The sequence below is a fragment of the Triturus cristatus genome, chromosome 4_2, assembly GCF_964204655.1.
Source record: "Triturus cristatus chromosome 4_2, aTriCri1.1, whole genome shotgun sequence".
Classification (NCBI taxonomy): Eukaryota; Metazoa; Chordata; class Amphibia; order Caudata; family Salamandridae; genus Triturus; species Triturus cristatus.
The window spans coordinates 961,474,587-961,493,246 of NC_140586.1; the positions used below are offsets into that span (position 1 = coordinate 961,474,587).

The 18,660-nt window shown below is 48.9% G+C and overlaps 1 protein-coding gene across 1 annotated transcript in view; it reads right to left on the reverse strand.

Annotated features, from left to right (window-relative positions):
* LOC146839133 (uncharacterized) overlaps positions 1 to 17,686 on the reverse strand; it is a 37,630-nt gene extending 19,944 nt beyond the window's left edge. The window contains exon 1 of the mRNA XM_085603152.1: positions 17,589 to 17,686. The gene's annotated coding sequence lies outside the window, so the exon portion shown is untranslated. The remainder of the gene's footprint in view (positions 1 to 17,588) is intronic.
* Between the last annotated feature and the right edge of the window lie 974 nt (positions 17,687 to 18,660).

Genomic DNA, 18,660 nt, shown 5'->3' on the forward strand with positions numbered 1-18,660 from the left:
ATAACATATGGCTTTCTACTCTCCATTGCAGAGCCAGGCAAGGACCAGACTGCACAGCCCGATCTCCCTTCAGCGACATGGAAGAGATGGCAGTACAGCTGCACCAATATCTCTTCCGCTCCCTTGAAAGGCCTGATAAGGACCAGGATGCATTGCTTATTCTTTCACTCTTGCATGGCCTGGTATGGACCAGGATGCATAGCTTGTTCTTTCACTCTTGCATGGCCTCGTATGGACCAGGATGCATTGCTTGTTCTTTCACTCTTGCATGACCTGGGAGGGCTAGGATGCTGAGCCAGGGCTTGGGGAGAACCAACATGTAAGCCAGGGCCTGGTGGGGACCAAGATGTGAGCCAGAGGCTAGTGACGACCAGGATGTGAGCCAGAGGCATGTTGGGAACCAGGATGTCAGCCGGGGCCTGGGGAGGATCATGATGTTGCTGGGGCTGGTGGGGACCAGGATGTCAGCCGGGGCCTCCTGAAGACCAGCGTATGAGACTGGTGAGGAGCAGAGCATGACCAGTGGCCTGGTGGGGACCAGAATGTAAGCCGGGGCCTGGTGAGGACAAGGATGTGAGCTGGAGGCATGGTGGGAACCAGGATGTGAGCCGAGGCCAAAGGGAAGGTCAGGATGTCAGCCAGGGCTGGTGGGGACCAGGATGTGAGCCAGGGCCTGGTGTGGACGAGAATGTGAGCCGGGTCCTGGTGTGTAAAGGGATGCTGAGCCGGGCCTGGCGAAGACCAGGGAACTGAGCTGCTCCTGGTGAGGACTAGCATGTGGGCAGGGCTTGGTATGGACCTGGATGAGAGCCAGGGCCTGGTGAGAATCAGGGTGTGACCCGTGGCATGGTGGGGACCAGGATGTGAGCTGGGGCCTGGTGAGGACCAGGATGTGAGCCGGGGCCTGGTGGGGACAAGGATGTGAGCCGGGGCCTGGTGAGGACCAGGATGTGAGCTGGGGCCTGGTGAGGACAAGGATGTGAGTCGGAGCCTGGTGAGGACCAAGATGTGAGCCAGGGCATGGTGGGGACCTGGATGTGAGCCAGGGTGTGGTGTAGACTAGGATGTGATCCATGTGATATGTAAATATTGAGGTACCCTGAGTGGGTATGTGCTGCGACTAGATCACAGACTAGCCAGAAGGGAAAGGCTGGACACTTGGACCCTGGAACAAAGGGCCAAGCATCCAATGACAAGGGTGTTGGGCCTTGTGAGCCAGCCCAGGGAGCTCCAGAGGTGCAGGAGGAAACTGACCCTGATAGGGACGATCTGGCCTCTGAGGGAGGGACTCCATCCCTGCCAGGGCTGGCAGATTTGGCAGAACTGACAGGAGCAGGTGGGCCTTCCGGAGAGGAGTTCTGTAAGGGGCAGAGAGACTGTCCCGCCCTTGAGAGCTTGAGGCAGATTGCCTCTAAGCCGGAAGAAGGGGATGACAGTGAGTTTCACAGAATCTCCTGGGAAGATGGACTGCTTTATACTGAGGCCAGAAACCTCAAGGAGGGGGCCACCAGGAGGTTGATGGTGCCCCGGAAGTATAGAGAGTTCATCCTGACTTTTGGTCATGATATCCCCTTGGCAGCACATTTGGGACAGACAAAGACATGGAACTGGTTGGTGAACCAATTCTACTGGCCCCATATGTCTGCTCCTATGTCACCTGTCAGGCCAGTGGGAAGGCAGGGGGCGAGACAAAGGCTCCCCTAATACCGCTGCCAGTGGTTGGGGTTCCTTTTGAAAGGGTGGAGATGGACATTGTTGGTCCCCTGGACCCACCTACTGCATCATGGAATAGGTACATCTTGGTGATAGTGGACCATGCCACTAGGTACCCTGAAGCAATCCCTCTTAGAACCATAGATGCTCCTGAGGTGGGTAGGGCACTGCTTGGTGTGTTCATCAGAGAGGGTTTTCCTAAATAGATTGTGTCAGATAGGGGCCCAAACTTTCTGTCTAGCTATCTGACTGTGATGTGGGATGATTGTGGTGTCAACTACAAGTTCACCACCACATATCACTCCCAGACTAATGGTCTGGTGGAGTGGTTTAACAAGACCATGAAGGGCATGATCAATGGGTTGTCTGAGAAACTCAGGAGGAGATGGGATGTTCTCCTCCCATGCCTACTGTTTGCATACAGGGAGGTTCCACAGAAAGGGGTTGGTTTTAGTCCCTTGGAATTGTTGTTTGGACACCCTGTCAGGGGTCCATTGTGCCAGCTGAGAGAGCCTTTAGAGACGCCTCTGCAGAAGCAAGGACAAAGTGCTGGACTATGTGCTAGGCCTGAGATCTAGAATGGCCTAGTATATGTACAAGGCAAGCAGAAAACTGGAGGCTAGCCAGAGGCTCGCGAAGCACTGGTAGGATCAAAATGCTACTATGCTTGAGAAGACTCCTGGACAGTTGACGCTGGAGTTGGAGCCTGTGGCTCCCAGGATCCTTGATGACAAATGGAGTGGGCCCTACCCAATCTTAGAAAAGAAGGGTGAGGTTACCAATGTGGTCGACATTGACAACCACAGGAACCCTCATAGGGTCCTACATGTGAACAGATTGAATCCCCACCATGACAGGGCAGATATGACCATGTTACTAGTCACTGATGAGGTAGTGGAGGAGGAAATCGAGCCAGTGCCTGACCTCCTCTCCAATAAAGTGCAAGATGGGTCAGTGGAGGGAGTGGTACCCTCTCCCAAATTGACAGGCTAGCAGCACAGAGACTGTAAGCAGGTGCTGGTGCAGCTTGCTGGCCTATTCTCTGTTCACCACATTGACACTGGTGACAGCCCACCTGTCAAAAATAAACTGTACAGGTTGTCTGACCATTTCAGTGCCAGCATTAAAGCTGAGGTAGGTAAGATGCTGGAGTCCAGGGTAACTGAACCTTCTGACAGTCCATGGGCCAGCTCAGTGGGGCTGGTGCCCAAGCCTAATCCACAGGGTGGAGGGGCAAAAGTGTTAAGGTTCTGTGTGGACTACAGAGGACTTAATGCAATCACAAAGACAGATGCTCACCCTATACCTAGAGCTGATGAGCTCAGTGATAGGGTAGGGGCTGCTAAGTACCCGAGTACATTTGATTTGACTTCAGGCTAATGGCAGATTGTCCTCACTGAAGGAGCGAAGACGAGGTCAGCATTCTCCACCCCAGAGGGACATATAAGTTCAAAGTAATGCCCTTTGGCTTAAAGAATGCAGCTGCCACCTTCCAAAGGTTGGTGAACAGGGTCCTGTCTGGGTTGGAACAGTTCAGTGCAGCTTATCTGGATAATATAGATGTGTACAGCTCCACCCGGGAGGATCACTTAAGCCAACTGAGGGAAGTGCTTCAGGCCATGCAGCAGGCAGGCCTGACTAATAAGGCAAGTAAGTTCCAAAAAAGGGCAGAGTTATGTGGTGTACATGGGTCACCTGGTAGGTGGAGGCCATGTACAGCCTCTCCAGGCCAAAATTCAAACTATTCTGTATTGGACGGCTCCTCTCACCCTGACACAGGTCAGGGCATTCCTTGGACTGACTAGGTACTATAGAAGGTATTTTCAGAATTATGGGACAATTGTGGCTCCCCAGACAGAACTTACTTAAGAAGATACCCAAGAAAGTGGATTGGACCCCAGAGAATCATAAGGCTTGTGACACTCTGAAAGCTGCTGTGTCCAGCACCAGTGCGGCTGACCCCTGACTACACAAAGGAATGGGTGGTTCAGACAAATATTTCAGAACATGGGATTGGGGCAGTGTTGTCACATTTAAGTAAAGAGGGCTTTGATTAGCCAGTTGCCTTCCTTAGCAGGAGGCTTCTTCCCAGAGAGCAGAGGAGGAGTGCCATTGAGAGAGAGGCTTTTGCTGTGGTTTGGTCCCTGAAAAAGCTGAGGCCATATTTGTTTGGGACTGACCTTCGTGTTCAAACTGACCACAGGCCTCTCAGATGGCTCGTGTAGATGTGAGGGGAGAATCCCACGTTGTTAAAGTGGTCTATTTCCCTAAAGGGAATGGACTTCTCTGTGGGACACAGACCTAGGGTTGCCCATGCCAATGCTGAAAGACTTTCCAGGTTTTTCCACTCAGCTGATGAGGACTACCAGGGTGTAAGTTAGTAACACATCACTTTTCGTTTGGGGGAGTGCGGCTATGCCGCAAAGTCATCCTGTGTCCTCGGCACCCCCATTCGTTTTGCTGACTGGTACTGGTGGTAACTGACTGTCCCTGGGCTTTGCCTAACCGGGCCCAGGGCCAGTGCTATGATGAAAACACAATAGGAATACAATGAAAACACCTACTTACACTAGGGCACACTATGGGTTAGGGTGCCCCTATGATTGGCATGGCCTCCCCTATAAGGCCCTAGTACATAATAGGGCTGGGGATTAAAACTACCTTTAAGTCCCTAGTACATAATAGGACACGGCACTTTAGAGGCCAGCATCATGCGTGCACTGCTGGAGCCAGAGGTCAGTTTGAAAGCCGCCCTGTGTTGCAGGTCAGTTTTTAACATGTAAATTGTGCCCAATCTCGACTTTGGTATTTTGGGCAGTGAAAAACAAATAAACTACAATATTTTGCCATATTAGGTACCCCCAGGGCCTCCCCTAGGTGTCCTAGAGGTGGGGGTGGGGTGGGGGCGGTCAGGTACTTATAAGGAGGACCCTTATTAAATAGGTTGTATATGCCTTGGGGTTAGTGAGATTGCACATTTCATTTCCACATTGTAGTAAAGTGCTTCTCAAAATCGACTTTTCTGCTAGGAGCACTGTGGAGTGAAGAGCTGCAATATTTGTACATATTCAGTACCCCTACAGTCTACCCTGGGTGTTCCAGGTGTGGGGGGTCATGTAGATATAGGCAGGGTCCTTATAAAAGATGTTTTATAAGCCCTGGTGTTGGAGAAATTGCCCAGTTCATTTGTCGTATTGCAGATCCCCAGCCACACAGGTTAACGTGGCATTCAGTGATTAATTATAATCTCCCGCACGGAAACAGAGATAAAATATCATTCAAGGACTCAATAGAATGGTAATGATAAATCCAAGAATATCCTATTGTTGGATTTATCCTAAAATGTACAGGCAAGAAGTTACACGTCGTTCTTGTCTGTAAGCCAACATTCAGCCCGCTAGTGCTCTCACCTGATTGGCCAGAGTTAAGTGGGTTAGCCAGGCTGCTTTGATGGAAGTGATAAGTAGCCCCTGGGGTGAAGGAGCCATTCTGGGAGGAGAGGGTTCTGCTGCATAGGAATGCACGAACAAGGGGGAGGGGTTGTAAACTATGATCTTCAAAAGAAGGAGAGGACAGGCAGAAGAAGCCACTTTCATTTACACCCCTACCCTCTGAACCCAGCCAGGTGGCAGACTTAAGGAAGGAATGTGCAGATGCCAGGGGGAGGGAGAATATGGAGATGAGCCATCCTGGAGGGTGGTTTAGTCAGCTCATGTCTCTCTTCAGAGACTTCAGCCATATTGAATTTTGGAGAAATAATGCTTTCTGGGAGACCATTGCGCCACACTTTGGAGGAAATGGTCATACACTAGGGCGTTGCCCTGCACCTCATTGGACAGGAGTGCCCTCCTGTACGACCCCAGAGAACACTGAATAAGTATCTGGTGCCACTCAGCTCTGCTGCTTGAAACTGAGAAAAGAAGAAGGACAGCCAAGCTGGACACTTGATTTGCACCATCAGGCCCTGCATTCTAAATGACTGCGCCTGCTGCATTACCTGAACTACAGCCCTTTGGATGTAGCTTGTTTCAAGAGGAATAACGAGTGTGCTCCCTACAAGCTACAGGTTAACAGAGCTCACCTGCATCAACACCACCAACAGTCCCCTGCCTGGAGTGTATCCAGTGGACTTTTAATGGTGCTGTCCAGGTGCATTGTGGGAATTGTGGTCCCAACCTTTCAAGGACAATTTTGGAGATTCCAGACCCTTGGATTGTGTTTTGGACACTTTGGACCAACAAGAGGAACTTCAGGATGAAGTTCCAGACGTTTGGTGAACTTTTGTGAGATAGCTCCATAGGGAGACCAGACTCTCACAGAAAGGCAATCCGGCGAACCCTCACTGAATCCGGACTGCTGGAGGAGGTTGCACGACGTCTGGTGAGAAATCCTCCAGAAAAGTTTCTAAGTGTGAAGGTAAAATCTTGACCGGGGCCTCCCGCTTAGTGTATCCAACCAGGGATCCATCTCGGTCGGCCTCAAACTTTGACCTTGTCCCGGTCAGAGGCAACCAAATGTCCAGAAGTGACTATTGGTTTCTAAGCACTAAAAAGTGTTTAATCTTTAAAAATGTATATCTCTGGTTCCCTACATTAAATTTTTTTTTGTTTTGATGTTATTTAAAACATAAACATATTTTCTATTTTTATAAATTGGTGTTGAATTTTTATTGTGGGTTGTGTCTTAATTAATTACTGAATTGGTGTTTTTAAATTCTTTACATACCTGTCCCAGATGTTAAGCCTGCCTGCTCACAGCCAAGCTACCACGGGTTGAGCATCGGAATACTCTTCTGAGACCTATTCTGAGCCCTATATCGTGTCCGTGGTATTATTGTCAGTGGTAGATATATATTAACCACTATTAATAATCCACTTTCCAACAACAGGCCTCACCTCCCCTGCCTGCTCTGGAGAGACCTCCTCCTCTCTGCACTCCCCTCCCCGTTGACAGGCCTCACCTCCTCTGCACCCTCCAGACAGGCCTCACCACCTCCGCAACCCTACTGGACAGACCTCATGTCCTCTGCACCCCTCCTAGAATCACCCCACCTCCTCTGAACCCCCCCAAGCACGGGACAGGCCTCCCCTCCTCTTCATCTCCTGAACAGTCCTCACCTCCTCTGCACCTCGTTGGATAGGCCCTACGTCCTCTGCAGCCCCCGGACAGGCCTCGCCACCTCTTCACACCTTCTGGACAGGCTCCAACTCCTCCGAACCCCCAGTTCAAGACAAGCCTCCACTCCTGGACAGGCCTCATCTGCTTTGCACCCCCTGGACAGGTAAGGCCTCACCTCCTCTGCACCCTCCTGGACAGGCCTCACTTCCTCTGCAAACCCTGGACAGGGCAGGTCTCAACTCCCCAGACCAGACCCCCACCTCCCCCCCTGGACAGGTCTCCGTTCCTCTGCACCCCCAGGACAGGACAGGTCTCATGTCTGCATCCCCTCTGGACAGGCTGCACATTATCTGCACCCACAAAGCACAGGAAAGGCCTCACTTCATCTGCAACCCCCTGGATAGACCTTACCTCCTCTCCACTCCCTGGACAGGCCTCACCTCCTCTCAACACCCTGGACAGGACTCACCTCTGCACCCCCTGGACAGGCCTCACCTATGCACCCCTTAGACAGGTCCCACCTCCTCTGCACCCCGTGGTCAGGGCTCACCTACTCTGCACCACAGGACAGGCCTCACCTCAGCACCCCCTGAACAGGCCTCACCTCTGCAGTCCCTGGACAGGCCTCACATTCTCTGCACCCCGTGAAAAGGTCTCACCTTCTCTAAACCACCCCTGGACAGGCCTCACCTCCTCTGCACCTCCCTGGACAGGAATCACCTCCTCTGCACCCCCTGGACAGGCCTCACCTCCACTGTATCTCGGACAGGCCTCACCTCCTCTGCACACCCTGCATGGGCCTCACCTCCCCTGCACCCTATGGAATGGCCTCACTTCCTCTGCACCCACTGGACAGACCGCATGCCTTCTCTGCATTTTCTGGACAGGCCTCACCTCCTCTGCACTCCCCTGAACAGGACAGGACTCACCTACTTTGCACCCTCCTGGACAAGCCTCACCTCCTCTGCACCCCACTGGACAGGTCTCACCTACACGGCACACCCTGGACAGGCCTCACCTCCTCTGCACTCCCTGGACAGGCCTCACCTCTTCGGCACCCCCCTGGACAGATCTCACCTCTTCTCTGCCCTTGTGACAGATCTCAGCTCCTCTGTACCCCTTGGACAGGCCTCACTGTTATGTTCTATATAGGTACCCTAATATAGGCCCGGGTAACATCATATACCTTCACCTACATTATTTCCCCTACACTACACAATAAAAAAGCTTTTAGGATTGAACCTTTACCTAGTTCTAGTCCTGGGTGCAAAAGGAGGGTGTTTCCCTGAACAATAGCCTCCTATAACTTCATCAATGGACTCACACAGTATGAATGAATATTCATGAGGGTTCTTGGAAACCAGGCAGAAGCTACACCACCTGCATAATATCTACGTGCAAGGTTCATCCCCTACGTCATCCTTAAATCCAACAATGGCTAATACAAGGGACAAGGGACAAAGAAACATTAGCTACTTTCTGTAGTTCTACAGCACATCAGAGAGAGGAGATCAGGACTTCCATGCCGACACACTGACGCGAGACGCGGAGGTTCCTGCATGCAGACAATCCAGTTCGCAGTGGTCTGAACATCCTTCGCGGTCCAGCTCAAGACCAGAACGGGGGTCCCACAGTCTCTCAATTCAGGTAATGGGGTTTGACTTATCCTAGGAGGATTCTTGGCTTAGCACCTACACACATGCTAGGTACACTTAGATACATCTAGTTAGGATTACATCGTAGGAGTACACATTTATTACTGTCATGTATTTTATATGCTTGTATGCATTCATGATTTTAGCAGAATGATAGAAATCTATCATCCTTTTACGTTTCTAGTGCTTCTAGTTGTCTATATCCTGCACTGTCTATTGATTGTCTCAGCACATCTATTTTACACTAGAATAATGACTTTTCAATAAATACATATTGACAACGTCCCAACCATTTACTCTGTGTATCTATCTGAACGAAAGTGAGCACGAGTGACTGAGCGAAAAGTGGTGCATTATTTCCACGGTCCTGAGGGATCGGGGTGGTCATGTTCGATAGTTGCCAGGAACTATCCCCTCCTTGGTAAGAGGAGTTTCCAGTGGCACTGTGAGCTAGCTGCTATACAGGCCAACATACCCGATAGAGGTGTCCAGAATCAGTCTGACACCAATCCTATAGTCTATGTTGTCTAAACGTGCAGAACCTATAAAGGGATATAGGAACTACACAACATGGCGCCGCAAACGTTGGTTGGGTACTTATTTATTAATAGAATCTGAGTAGTTCAGTCGTGCTAATCTCAGAGACCCTTCTCACATATTCCAGAGACGTCTGGAGTGGGAGGGCACAAAAATTCCGGCACAGCTGAGTAGTCTAAATACTATTTATTGGCTGCTGGTTAATCAAGCTTGAAGGACACATTGCTCCTAGAATTGTGTATAAACACCTTATCTCAAAGCCTAACAAGGCCCTTCTTAATAAAAACATTAAAAGGAGAGGCAGTGGAACAACAACTGCAGTTCAATGCCACAGATGATGAAAATGATGCAGATGCAATTCAAATGACACCAAACGTCAGAAATGCCGTCACCATAAAATTGGGTGCGTATGGTTTCACATCCATGGGTGGAACGGTAACATTTGTGATTGAGGTACACGAATCCTATAGAACAGAGGTATTCTATTCATGGGTTACAGTCCCAGCAGCAAATGCAATAACAAAAACATTTCATTTCTACACAGAAGATGAAGTGCCAAATGACTATAATCCTTACGAATATATTGAAATTCCACTAATTTACCAGGAACACCTATACTGGTTTAAAGGCGCCCTCCCCCATACTAGGAACAGAGTGAGACTGGGTCCGCTCGGAAGAGACAGAGCAACATGGACAGTATTAGCGGCCTAAACACCACACCCTGACATTGAGACAATGCCAGGAGGAGATTTACTTATACTCCACAAAGAACTAATAAGACTATACAGAAACATGACAATTTGTAATGAGAACACTCACACTACAGCCAACACCGGCTACAACAACAACAGGACCAGTCCAGACTTCTAAAACCAAGATCACACCACAAACATGACATGCAGTAATGGACAAATTCCCACAAAACGTGAGCAAATGCCTTTCTGGATAGCTCAGAAAATAACACGGCTGGAGGCAGTGTTTCCACACACTACCCCGCATGAAAAACACAGAATGTTAACAACCTGCTTGCCAATGGGAGTAGCTCCCCTGATAGAGGTTTGTACCTCTTGGGGTACAGTTTTCGCTGCCATATATTCCAGAACTTATGGTAATCCCTCCTCAGCTGTAATACCAGATGTAGAGAGACAGATACAGAACGAGTGCGGAGCAGAACCTGCTCTGAATTTGGGGATGAAATTACTGGGTAATTATGCCCGGGTATCAGCTATATTATTAGCAAATATTAAAGGTGAGGCAGCATCAGTGGCAATATAATATAGAAAGATAAAACAAAAATATTAGAGCAAGAAAACGTAGCCACCAAGGGAATTAACCTAGATTGTCCCAATCCTTCTGTAGGACAAAAAAGTAGCGTAACAGAATCAACACCCACACTGATTAAACTTACCGAGTACCCATACTTAAGCTACCAAGTGTTCCCGACAACTTAAGCGCCTAGGATTCTCCATCTCAAGATCAACACAATAAATCATTGGAAAGACAGCTAAAAGCCCCTACGATTCTATCAAAGCGGAAACGTAAATGACTGAGAAAATCCAGAAAGCGCAAATAAACAAGCCAGGTATCAGATCAGTCCCTGGCAACATCAATTCAAACACCGCAAGAAGATATCGTAACCCATAGCAGTACGGAAGCGGCAACCCCCAAGGAGTAATCAACTTTTTCCCCAAATTTGCCTGTCACGTTCAATACCTCGAACCAAAACTTAAGGGAGTCGCCTCCGCCAAGGAAATTATATAGTTTATTCAAATCTGGAGCTGGGAAGGGAAAATAAAATTCTAAAACTCAGGCAACACAAGTATCAGTGAGATGCCTCAAGTCGGCAGCAAGGAAAATAAACCAGGGCGCGCCCACCTCGGTTGAAGAAACCGGTACCGACGTAAGGCGACCTGCGGAAACAAATGGGGGAGGCGCAAACCACCAACAAAAAAACAGATCAGAACCTCGGGATCCATCCCAGACCCCACGAGAGCCAATGGTGGCGAAATACACGGAAAAGATTTTGCATAATGAATTGGAGTACGATCCCCCAGTTAATAACAAAGTCGTCTTCAATCCACAATACGCCTCAAGGGGAACGCACAACATATTAAATAGAAATGTCTTGCTAAAATTATTCCAAGCTCTCCCATCCCTAAATCACATAAACACCAACGACATCGAAAGTATTGAATTTAATCAAAACCTGAGTTTCACCGGTCACGAAGTTACAATAGCCACATTTTCCAATAAAATGCACATCGACCTCATTTGGCAGCAGAAGGACACGTTTGCCAAATGGGGAATTGAGTTAAAAAAGATAACTCCCCCGCGTTATCCCAGCCCATTACAACCACTCCCTAATACCACGAGTCTCCTAAAAGGGGCAAAAGGCCCAGATCATCAAAGTCAAACGAGGGATAAAGAGCACCAGGCCAGGAAAACTACTATCACTCTTGATTACCCCGAAGCCGGGAAGCTTTCGACCCCTTGGGTATTAAATAGAGAAGGCACATCCTTGGGAATGGCATGAACATCTTCAACACTAGCCTCCCATTCACACCACGGATGTAACATCTGCTCCTGGAACGTGCACGGCCTTCACTCAAAATTAGAAGACCCAGATTTCATGGATTTTATCACACAATATAACATTCTCCTTTTTCAAGAATCTTGGCGGACAACTCCATCCCCAATAATAGGTTTTAAGGAATTTCTGAACCCAGCTAAGAGAGCCACCAAATACGGAAGAGCAAAAGGAGGTCTCTCTACTTTTATTTCTACAGAAATTCCATGGCAGGCTTCCATTGTAGATTTAGATTGCTCCTGGATGTTGTGCGTCAAAATAGACGTCCCGGAGACCTACACCCTGCTCATCCTCAACATCTATATTCACCCTGCATCTAATCTAAAGAAGCTAAGAATTGAACAATTAATTACTTCATTAAAAACATTAAAACTTGCCTATTTAGATGCTAAAATCATTCTGTCGGGCGACTTTAATATGAATTTACAATACGATAGGAGTAAGGGAAAAAAGGGCCCCATACAAGCCCCCAACCGACAGGATACTTCCTGCAAGAAATGCGCATCTCGCTTGAAAGACCTTTCAATGCGCATACTCAATGGCCAAGGCCCGGCCGACCGGCCCGCAGCATACACCAGGGTTACACAAAAAACACGCTCTACTATAGATTACACCTTTACAGATTACGACCTTTTTCCATACATCGCGAATTTTCAGATAAAAGATAGGGCGGAAAGTGATCATCAGCAACAATCTTTTACATTATTAATATCTTTCAAAACCTCAGCGAAAGTAAATGCGCTATCATCTTTAACACAATGTTATAATTTAAAACGCCTCCGCTGGAATAAGAACAACATCGAGGCCATCGCAAACACTTACACCAGTCTTTTGGAAAAGTCCAATCCCGAAACACTAACCATAAAAACTTGGGAGTTTTTTATATATGAAATTAGCAATATATTTTTTAAAAATACCCATGCCCGCAAAGCTGGAAATTCAAGAGGGGCCGCCTGGTTTATCAATAATCTGAGGAAACAAAAACAACAACTAAATAAATACCTCAGACAATTACGATCTCGGGGACCAGAATGCCACCAGGAACTTCTGCTGTTAATCGCAAAAACTAGAAAACAGCTAATAAATTACATAAAACTCACAAAAAAAGAGCACCAAGAACATATCTGGGCCAAACTTCATTACGCTTGCAAATTGGGGGATTCCAGGCTTTTTTGGGAACAAATAAACCAACTAACCAATGGCCGGAATCAACATCATCATTCGGATATACTGGAGGCCACATGGAGAACCTACATCGAACTCCTATACAACGGAGCTGCACCTCGATAGGCTTCAAACTGTGAAGCACTAACAGTGAAGGAGGCTGGAGGCCGAGATAAAGTTAATGGTATCAATAACCTCGAACCACTTGAGGATTCAGTGTTGTTCACAGAAATTCAAGTGCTAAAAATGATAAAGAACTTAAAATCGGAGGGAGCCCCAGGTCCGAACGGACTACCAAATGCCCTGTTTCGACATGACCCCGCATTCTGGTCCCAAGTTCTGACTCCTCTTTTTTCCAAAGTTACAGCAGATTGTTTGATCCCTGAGTCCTGGAGAGGAAGTGTCCTTAATCCAATCTATAAGTCGGGTTCCCGTTCGGACCCCTCCAACTACAGACTGATTGCGTTGATCGATGTAGAGGCGAAAATTTACGCATCTAATCTCTTAGTAGAATTAGAGGCTTGGGTTAGTCTAAAAAACCAAATACCTCCCACGCAAACCGGATTTCGGGCGGGGATGGGCACCCTAACGAACATCTCTGCGGTCACTCTTTTAGCTAATCAGGCCTTCATAAAACCAAGGCCCATGTATGCCTGCTTCGTGGACCTTAAAGCGGCCTTCGACAAAGTTTCGAGAGCCTCTCTATGGGCTAAAATGCAGGCCTGGGGGGTCCCGTCTAGACTCTTGGAGGCCATTATCAACCTGTACTCTCACACCTGGGCACAAATCAAGAAAGGAGACGGGTCCAGTGCCACCGGCAAGATCCCAACATTAAATGGGCTAAAACAAGGTTGCGTATTAGCGCCTTGTTTGTTCAACATTTATACGTCAGATCTTGACAAGTGCCTTCAGTCAATTCCAGCTGACCCCCCAAAACTGGGCAAATAACCAACGCCATGCCTTCAGTACGCAGATGACATAGTACTGCTAGCACAAACACCAGCTGGCCTGCAGAAACTGATCACGGGACTAGGAGCCTACACCACCTTCAACCAGCTTACGATCAATCACCAAAAGACTAAAGTAATGCGTTTTTCAAAAGATAATAAAACACCGTCCAGGTATACCTTCTCCTGGAAATTGGGCGAACAACCATTGGCCCGCGTTACCTCCTACAAATATCTAGGCTTCGTGCTAGACAGCAAGCTTAACTTTAAACAACACGTGGAACAAGGAAGTATAAAAGCATAAAAGCAAAACAACTGTTGTTCGCCTTTAAAGTCCTGAAAAAAAAGCTCATAGGTTGTTCTACCAGTCTCTTGCTACAAGTGATAACCGCAAAATTTCTACCCTCCATCTCGTATGGCTCAGAAATCTTGAACACCAAAGATGCCACCACCCTAAATACAGCACAATCCATATTTTTCAAAAGACTGTTCTCAACCCCGTTACACATCTCACAAGACCAAATCCGTTTAGATTTTGGATAAAAAAATCAGATTATGGCCACACAAGGTGCCTTAGTGAAGTACTACTGGAGGATGAGGGAGGCAGAAGATAACACTCTAGCCCACCGTTGTTGGGTTGAGATTGAAAGTCAAGCTCGACAAGCTAACTCGACGACGACAATCCTGCAGGAATCCTTGTCGGCGTTACAGCTAGAGGAGTTCTGGTCAATACCAGTAACGTATTCTGGATTAAAAAACGCGGTGAATTCCGCAATTAAGAGGAACTCCCTACTAACTGACAAAAATACTTTTTTTTTAAAATACCACGCCTGGGATGTGATACAGACATATCAGAGGCTAAAACCGCAACGGTACCTGATTGAACATATCTCTTATCATAAAAAGCATTACCTGATGTTGCTACGACTGGGATCATTCCCCTCAAAAGATTTAACCCCGCAATGGAAATTCGTATGGCCATCGAAGGAATGTCGCCTTTGCTGTCAAGGGGAGGAGTCATTATTACATTTATTATGCATATGCCCTTTTTTACTGAAAACACGCAAATCCATTCTTCGGGAGATTTTAAGGAATGAGCAGATCAGAACATGTAGAGCTGCGGTCATTAGGTGTCTCGGAGGGCTCTCGACTCCACTCTCCTGTAGCGCCATAAAAAATTCTGGAAAACAGCAGCAAAAGAATTGGACACAATTTCTACAAGCCAAGTAGCTATTATACAACCCGCTGGCTGACTTCTTACTGTGGTCATGGTTCTTTTAAGGTTTTCTTTTTTGATTAATGTTTAAAAAAAAAAAAAAATTCATAACAATAATTTTTATACACATATGCTCATTTCATGTTTAGAATCAGTACTTTATGATGGTTTGCCATCCTTTTATGATTTTTAAATAATCAATAAAATAATTACTGGGGTTTTATTCTTTCTTTTCTGGTTGGGCTTAGTTACTGTTTTCTACTTGCTTATTAGTGGTACTTATCTTAGACAGAGCTCTGCAGCTTCGAACGTGAACTTGATTTTAAAACCACATGTTTCTTCACGCCGTGAACAAAGAGACTTGTCCAATGTGAACATTACAGCGATTCCTATTCCTGATGGGATAGTTTGGGACAAGGTTGGCTATGATGTATTCGGACCTACGGAACTTTTAAAAATAGCACAAGTATTTAAAATTTTGTTAAATTACATCATTACCTCCAGTACATTTTCTGATGATTGGGACTCTGAAACTGTTAATAACATGTTGTCTGATTTAGAAAAAAAATGCCCCATTTCCGAACACCGAAATGTTAGAAGGTACTTCAGACTATGACACTTTGTACGGTTACAGACATTATGGTCATCTTTTTTTTTCACAAATCTATATCACGTAGAAATGATTTCGAGCACCGCCAGTGGGAACATTGCCCTAAACCACCAAAAAGTAGTTCGCAAACATTTGCACAGAAATGTTCATATTTTACAAGGTTTAACACTTCTGACCCAACCTCATATTATTATAAAGTTGCACCCACATCGGCACTGAAAAATATGTTGACAAACACAAAACAGATTTACTCTGCTTCCTTTATTGCCCAACTGTCTGAACAGGATTTCGTCCTATGGAAGGACACTAGACTTAAAATCAGTCTGGGGTTCTAGAGTCTGGCAAGTCCAGGAAACAGAAGCGCTATTTAGAGCATGCCTCATTCCACAGCAGATGATATTTCTGAATAACACCGTGCAACAGACATCCTGTCTTGGACTAGCCAAGAACAAGGACCTGAACACACCTCGGTTTCCAACACCGTCACAAATGGAGGGGTGCAAAATTCAACATCACAAGAAGGGGCAAAAATAGATGACATTTTTCAGTACAATAGATCAGACCCTGATTGGAAAGGATGGTTGGTTTGGCCCATAGACACGAACAGATGTCAGAAAAGATTCTGGGGTACCAACAAAGGGTTCAGTATCCATAGGCCAGACCCACGCTACGCAAAAAGAGAACATCCGGGGGTGGTGACATCATACAGTGTTGGGAAGTTGTGCCTTGATTGGTTGAAAACACTCACACAGGTGAAACATCTCTTATCCCTACCGTCAGATGATGTGGACCTACGGGATTTTTTATTAGGTTTCAGAAAGCCATGTGACAAACGTTTCTTATATGATCTCTTTAACGAAATCCGGAAAATCTCCCATCAAGAAGCAGCGGAGAGACTTAGAGAAATAGACAGGATTAACCTAGAAAAGGCGTTAGCTGTAGTGGACAATGCTATGACGACATTAACATCCAGGATTTCTTTACTGGGCAACATTGTATCTTCACCTATTGATGTACTAGAACAAGACTTGTCCATGTTACAACACGGGCAATCACAGCAACGTTCTATTATGGGTAAAGTCATAGCTCTATAAAAATGCATTAAATAAATAAATAAACCTCCCATGCAACCCTAGACAGGCCTCACCTCCTCTGCATGCTCCTGGACAGGCCTCATCTCCTCTGCACCCCTGGACAGACCTCACCTCCTCTGCACCCCCTGGACATGCCTCACCTCCTCTGCCCCCTGGACAGGCCTCTCCTCTTCTGCACCCCTGGACAGGCCTGACCTCCACTGCACCCCCCTGGACAGGGCTCACCTCCTCTGCCCCCCTGGACAGGTCTCACCTTCTCGGCCGACCTGGACAGGCCTCACCTCCGCTGCACCCCTGGACAGGCCTCACCTCTGCACCCCTGGACAGCCCCACCTCCTCTGCACCCCTGGACAGGCCTCATCTCCTCTGCCCCCTGGGCAGACCTCACCTCCTCTGCACCCCATGGACATGCCTCACCTCCTCTGCCCCCTGGACAGACCTCACCTCCTCTGCACCCCCTGGACATCCCTCACCTCCTCTGCCCCCTGGACAGGCCTCTCCTCTTTTGCACCCCTGGAGAGGCCTGACCTCCACTGCACCCCCCTGGACAGGGCTCACCTCCTCTGCCCCCCTGGACAGGTCTCACCTTCTCGGCCGACCTGGACAGGCCTCACCTCCACTGCACCCCTGGACAGGCCTCACCTCTGCACCCCTGGACAGCCCCACCTCCTCTGCACCCCTGGACAGGCCTCATCTCCTCTGCACCGCTGGCCAGACCTCAGCTCCTCTGCACCCCCTGGACATGCCTCACCTCCTCTGCCCCCTGGGCAGACCTCACCTCCTCTGCACCCCATGGACATGCCTCACCTCCTCTGCCCCTCTGGACAAGCCTCTCCTCTTCTGCACCCCTGGACAGGCCTTCCCTCCTCTACACCCCTGGACAGGCCTCACCTCCTCTACACCCCTGGACAGGCCTCACCTCCTCTGCACCCCTGGACAGGCCTCACCTCCTCTGCACCCCTGGACAGGCCTCTCGGTGCTTCTCACAGGAGCTCTCGGTGAAGGATTCTCATTAAGGACAGAGGAGTCCAGAGTTCATTCCACCACATACAGCGCCTCTGACTCCGCCCTGAGCCTCGGGGCGCAATGCACAGGCCCCGAAGATAGACACTGCTCCCCTGGACAGGCCTCTCCTCCTCTGCACCCCCGGACAGGCCTCACCTCCTCTTCAACCCTGGACAGGCCTCACCTCCTCTGCACCCCCTGGACAGGCCTCACCTCCTCTGACCCCTGGACAGGCCTCACCTCCTCTGCACCCCTGGACAGGCCTCACCTCCTCTGCACCCCTGGACAGGCCTCAGCTCTGCACCCCTGGACAGGCATCACTTCCTCTGACCCCTGGACAGGCCTCACCTCCTCTGCACCCCTATACAGGCCTCTCCTCTCCTCCTCTGCACCCCTGGACAGGCCTCTCGTCCTCTGCACCCATGGACCGGCCTCACCTCCTCTGCACCCCCTGGACAGGCCTCTCCTCCGCTGCACCCCTGGACAGGCCTCTCCTCCTCTGCACCCCCTGGACAGGCCTCACCTCCTCTACACCCCTGGACAGGCCTCACCTCCTCTGCCCCTGGACAGGCCTCACCTCCTCTGCACCCCCTGGACAGGTCTCACCTGCTCTGCACCGCTGGACAGGCCTCTCCTCTGCACCCCTCACCTCCACTGCAACCCCTGGACAGGCCTCACCTCCTATGCCCCCTGGACCGGCCTCGCCTCCTCTTCACCCCTGGACATGCAGGCCTCACCTCCTCTGCACCACTGGACAGGCCTCTCCTCCTCTGCACCCCTGGACAGGCCTCACCTCCACTGCACCCCTGGACAGGCCTCACCTCTGCACCCCTGGACAGCCCCACCTCCTCTGCACCCCTGGACAGGCCTCTCCTCCTCTGCACCAGTGGACAGGCCTCACCTCCACTGCACCCCTGGACAGGCCTCACCTCTGCACCCCTGGACAGGCCTCTCCTCCTCTGTACCCCTGGACAGGCCTCACCTCCTCTGCACCCCTGGACAGGCCTCACCTCC